Below are 6,000 nucleotides of genomic sequence, written 5' to 3' on the forward strand. Positions count from 1 at the left end.
ATCTTATACGCATGCTTGGACAAGAATTTGTCTTAAAAGATCTTGGAGACTTACATTTTTTTCTGGCATTGAAGTTGAAAACCATAAGCAAGGAGTTCTATTATCACAACGAAAGTATATTGAGATTTATTGAGAAGAACAAAATTACTTGATGCCAAAATTGCTAACTCTCCCATGGTTGTCTCTCCATCACTGCATCTCCACTCTGGTACAGCTTTCCAAGATCCAAGTATCTATAGAAGTACTATGGGAGCACTTCAGTACGTTACTCTTACTAGACCAGACGTTTCCTTTGCAGTAAACAAAGTCTATCATTTATGCGTGCTCCAACTAATGAACATTGGAAAGCTGTCAAGAGAATTCTACGATACTCAAAGGGAACTATTGATTATGGTTTTGTTATACACAGAGGACAAGATTATTCCATAAATGCCTATTCTGACACAGACTGGGCAGGAGATCCAAATGATCGAAAATCTACTATAGGATATGCTGTTTTCATTTGACCAAATCTTATATCTTGCAGTGCGAAAAAACAATCCATGGTTTCAAGGTCAAGTATAGAATCAGAATATCGTGCTCTAGCAAATACTGTTGCAGAAATAACTTGGCTATAATACCTACTCAAAGAACTTAATGTACCCAATTGTAGCATACCGAATATATGGTGCGACAATATTGGAGCCACTTGCCTTGCATCACATCCAGTGTTTCATAACAAAAGCAAACACATAGAAATAGACTTACATTTTATTCGAGATAAATTAGCAAGGAAGGAGCTCACAATTAGCTACATTTCTACTCGAGATCAGATTGCAGACATATTCACCAAGCCCTTAGCCAAAGATCGTCATGCTTTTATTCATACCAAGCTCAACGTCAAAAACCGAGCGTTGATCTTGAGGGGGGCTGTTAGAGAATCAATTCATGTGGCTAAAGAGGATCATCCACATAGGTTGGGGAAATCAGAAGATGATAAGGTGCAATAATTGCCAAAAAATCAGGAGTGGATGAAGAAGAGGAGGTTGACGTCCAAATCTCTTTATCTATGGAAAGAGATAAAATAGAAAGCGATATTTTGAAGAAAACAAGTTGTATATCAACTCCATGATTTTAGGAGTCCAAGATTGTGTTTTGTATTCTTTAAATAGTGGAACCTCTATCTCTCGTTACATGTTGAAAAGAGAGTAGAGAGACTTTGAGGACGTAGGTGATTTCAGCACCGAACCTCGTTAAAATTCCTTGTTCATTCTTCTTCATATCCCTTTTTAACAGCCTCTGTTTCGTGTTTCGCCAGGTGGCAAAGTCTCGTCTTCAAATCATGACTTCATCACCAATCGATCTCTGCCAATTGGATAGTTTTACTCCTACCGTTCCTTTTTCATCCTACATATACCCATAGTTGAACAGGTTTACTCGCTCGCCCGCTCGCTCACTGGCTGAATGGGTTGCTGGATTGTGAAGATATCCTTACTGATGGCCATGGCCATGCATGTGATAAGCTACTCTGCTGCAGCAACAGCAGCAGGGAAAACTCGCGGCCTACTATCCCTTCCATGGCAGCAGCTGAAAAATAGGGAAGAAGGTTATCAAACTGTAAATCTTGGTCTCAGGTTATGATCACCAATGTGTATCAAAGAAGATGAACTTTCAGATCAGCGGCTTGCAAAAGTCACAGAATGTGCTTTTTGTTTCCTCTTACTTACTGAGTTTGGTGTTTGAAAATTACCAATATTGGTGCTTAGGATGTAGAATCGCCACGCACGATCATCTGAACATGGTGCTTATTGCTTTTGGAAGCTGAGAAAAATTGAAATATACTTCATCATTAATATATTCTCCTGGTGGTTGCATAATACTTACCAATTAAGAAGGTAATTTTCATATCCGACCACCAATATATAGGTTAAAAAATGCGAACACATCGCATCTTCACAAATCAAATTATCACTAAGTGTAACAAATTCTACTGAATAACATTGCTCATTCAACAAGTATAAACAATAGTAATTTAGATATAATTGCGATATATAGGAACTTTAGACCTCTTATGACATATCAAAGTTTGAGTAATATAGATTGCATTTAGTTGGTCCTTTACCTAATTTATCCAAAATTAGTATTTTGCTAAATTTTTCATACTAATAATTATGATCATCCACCACATCAAACTGATCTACAACTGGCCAGATCACTGAAATCATGGTGGAGGTCTTCCAAAAATTAACTCGACATCTTTAATCTAAATCAGTTCTACATGAAGCAATTTACAGCCTGCAAATCATTTTGGGAACCCAATGCATAAGCATCTTACAAGTGTCATCCAATTTATCAAGTTTTGTCCCAGATTTAACTCCAGCTTATGAAATTAGTTCAGTACGATCACTAAGGTCTCGACCGGAGCCCTATGGTCTTCAATGGCACGATCTCATCGCTTGGTTGACCTATGGCCTTCAATGGCGCTCTTTCTGTAATATTGTCCACGATGGTTCAGTCATCTTACGGCGTTCAAATATATTGATAAATTAAATTCATCCTTAATTTTTATGAAGGAATTTTTGCGCCAATTATAAACTTTTAGTCGGACATGTTAATGTGAGATACGAGTATCTTTCCTAAAATATTTTGTTGGGATCCAGTAAAGGCTTTTATAATATTCTCTTCACGATGAATTGCATTTAATTAATAGTTTTCAATTTGGTCCTCTCCAGTTTCAAGATGGCACGTAGTTTCGAGGTTATCCAACGTTATAAAGTATAAAAAAATCGTCATAATTCATACGAAAGATATTTTTTCTCCCCCTCTTGGAGGATGATTCTAGCTAGGTAAAAAGAAAAAATGAAAGATATGGGCCTGAAAAAAACTGAATCAAAGGAAAGATGTAACTTTCAGTCCTGTACCTCAAACCAAGAGATTCAATTTTAATCTCAATTAGCACCAAAGTCCTAGTAAACCAAGCTGAAATCTAAAGGAATAGCACGAAGAAAAGATACGAGTGCCTATGCATAGGAGTTGGATTCCTCCCTCGATTTTGCTTTTCCATATATATATATATATATATATATATATATATATATTTTGAGTCTCCTTGATACCAAAAGCAAGTCAATTATTAAAGGAGAAAGGGTTGAATGGAAGCTTTGGTTCTACTTTGCATGGTATGATAAAATACTCTTTATACACATCCAGAGTAGGTAGCCCAACTATTCATCACGACCAATGTCCACAAAAGAGATATACTATTCATCACGACCACGAAACAGAGAGATGAATTATTCAAAAGAAGAAAGAACCATAATATGCTTTTTGTGTACCCATCAAGAACAAGAAAATAACCAAGCATAATTATATATACCCATCATTCACCATTGCTCGGTTCACTCATCACTGTTTTCTCAAATATAAATACCTACAAGGTGATAAAAGTGTGAAGCCCTCCTTTGGACTCTCCTATAATATAATGCCCCCAAAAAAAAACCTACCACTTTTCATTTTCTCGATTAATGGCGGCTGATCTTCTGTAACTCAGTTTCCTTTTATCTTTCCTGGTCAATTTACCGATTTCTATCCCCCAGCTCATATGGAAAATCATATGGTGTAGTGCAACGTCTCTTTCTCTTTTGCAGTAAATAACGACTTGGATTCTGTCATGCCTTGCAAATGAATGCGACTTGGTCAACCTCTCACGCTTACGATGCTAACCACACAAACAGGAAGGCGCTCAACTTTATCCTCCACAACCAGATCATAGGAATGGGGTGCCAACCGCCATGTCCCCTCCTAATTCTGCCTTCTGTTTCTCCTTCCAAATCATCAGAACAGCTTCTGGTTTGATACCACTTTATCAGAAATTTAGGAGCAGCTCTCACAAGTTCCAAGTGGGCGTTTCTTTCATCTTTTCCAATAAAATTAGTAAGCCATCAATGTCGTTCATAGATGTTATTTTATTCCTTTGCTTTTGATTCTAGTATGATTAGTTGATTGATTCACATGATTACCTGATATTATAACCCTAGCCGCTGCTGCCCCCTTCCCTCCGCCCTTGATTGTGACTATTATACTGGGGAAGCGTCTCGCCGTTTAAAGCACAAGTGTGACAATGCAAATGATATACATCCACTTGTGTTTGCTGGCTCAACCTTCTCTCCCAAGATGGGTTGCAGGGTCACCATATCTGTATTTCTCACGACCATGGCCATACTTGTAATGAGCGATTCTACACCAGCAACGTCCGAATCAAGGGAAGCTGTGGATGACCTCAGACATGGCAGAAGCAGGAAAGTGGGGATGAAGGTTGTCATCGCCAGGCCACAAGATGGAGGAGTACTATTCAGCGGCGAGTATGCACAGATGAGGGATAAGGCAGCTAAGGTAGGGAATGACCCATGGTTGTCTAGCAAGAGGCCGTATCCTCCTCCTCCCAAGCATCCAAGCAACCCACCCCATCCGTCGATCTGGTACGGTATTGGGCGAAACCGTCCAAACACTGCACGCAGACCAGGACAGCTGCCGACGTTCAGCCACACTGGGCTAAAGCCTCCGCCACCTCCCTTCCAGGATGATGTTCACTTGTGATTTCCGTCCCTTTTCTTGTTTGAAAGTGCACTCCTTTGTCAACAATTGTTTGTATAATTAGAGCATTGATCATAATATGCTGAATTAATTTATCAGTTTCTAATGGATGTGAGGAGTTAGTTTTTGGGGATTACACATTCCTAACTTATGGAAAAGCAAATACGATGTTGAGAGATCAAAGGACAGGATGTAGCTGACAACCGATCCAGGCTGTCACAAAGGAACCAAATGACCATCCTTGCAATACCACCAAGTGGAGAAGAGCCACATACTCCATGGACGACCAGCAACCTCACGACTGAGTTTCTTCCCAAAAGTACTTTTGGCATCTACAAACCCTCTTGTACAGTTGATGCAATATTAAGGTACTGTAACGGCCTCAATTTTATGGCAATTTTTTTTTTTGAAAAAAAAATCATAATCCTTTTCGCATTCTCTTTCAATGAGGGTGGGTGCCCATACGTGTGTAGGTGCAGGTACAGAAGTCCCAGAATGGACACAACATGTGATCAAGGATGGTCACAACTTGTGACCAGCAAGATAAGTTGTATGGGAGACAGCTAATTTTTTATCAGATTCATTGGATACTCACAAAATATCCAAATAACCGTATAGGTACTGACATGTTCCAAGCCACCATGATAGACATGAAGGCAAAGAATGTAAAAATTTTGGACCATAAATGTACTTAAATACCAATTTCTAGAACATTCAAATTCAAATAACTAATAGCTTATGCAAAGAACATCTGGCAGAGTCCCATATCCCAAATAATTTTTAATAATAACTTTGGTAGGGTTTCACTAATCAAATTGAGCTCACAAAATAAACTTAACCAAGCAACATAAAAATGCACAAACGCTTCAGTGGTAACCAACCACTATTCATTAATGAAATGCTTAGAAGGGCAAAAGGGCTACAAAAAGAACTCGCCAAAGAAGATCACAAAGTGAGTTGACAACCACAAAAGAGATCCACTACATTCTAATAATTTTTTGTTATTACTTTTGGCCAGTGGTGGAACCCAACATGAGCTCAACGACCAGGCAAGAGAAAACCAGAGCGTTTTCTAGATCCAGTCTTCTAAAATGTCGGTGATGAAGCGCTACAAAGAAACAAAATGAGTTCGACAATGCAACTGGTTCAAGTCATTGTCCAACACAAGATAAAGGTACTGAAAGCAACTAAACATTGGAAATTCATATCATTTGCTTGACCATACGAACTACACTACGCTCGAAACCAAATTAACCATCAACGATCATTATGACCAACCATTGTCTAGGTAGGAGGTGACTTACTATTGTCTTAGAGAATTTCATAAGAAACTCTTAGCCTGCAAAAAGAACATCTTTGAAGAAATGACTCTCAAACGAATCCATCAAACATGTACACAATGCTGATTGGGACATAACTGGTGAAAAA

Source organism: Nymphaea colorata, chromosome 13, assembly GCF_008831285.2.
Source record: "Nymphaea colorata isolate Beijing-Zhang1983 chromosome 13, ASM883128v2, whole genome shotgun sequence".
NCBI lineage: Eukaryota > Viridiplantae > Streptophyta > Magnoliopsida > Nymphaeales > Nymphaeaceae > Nymphaea > Nymphaea colorata.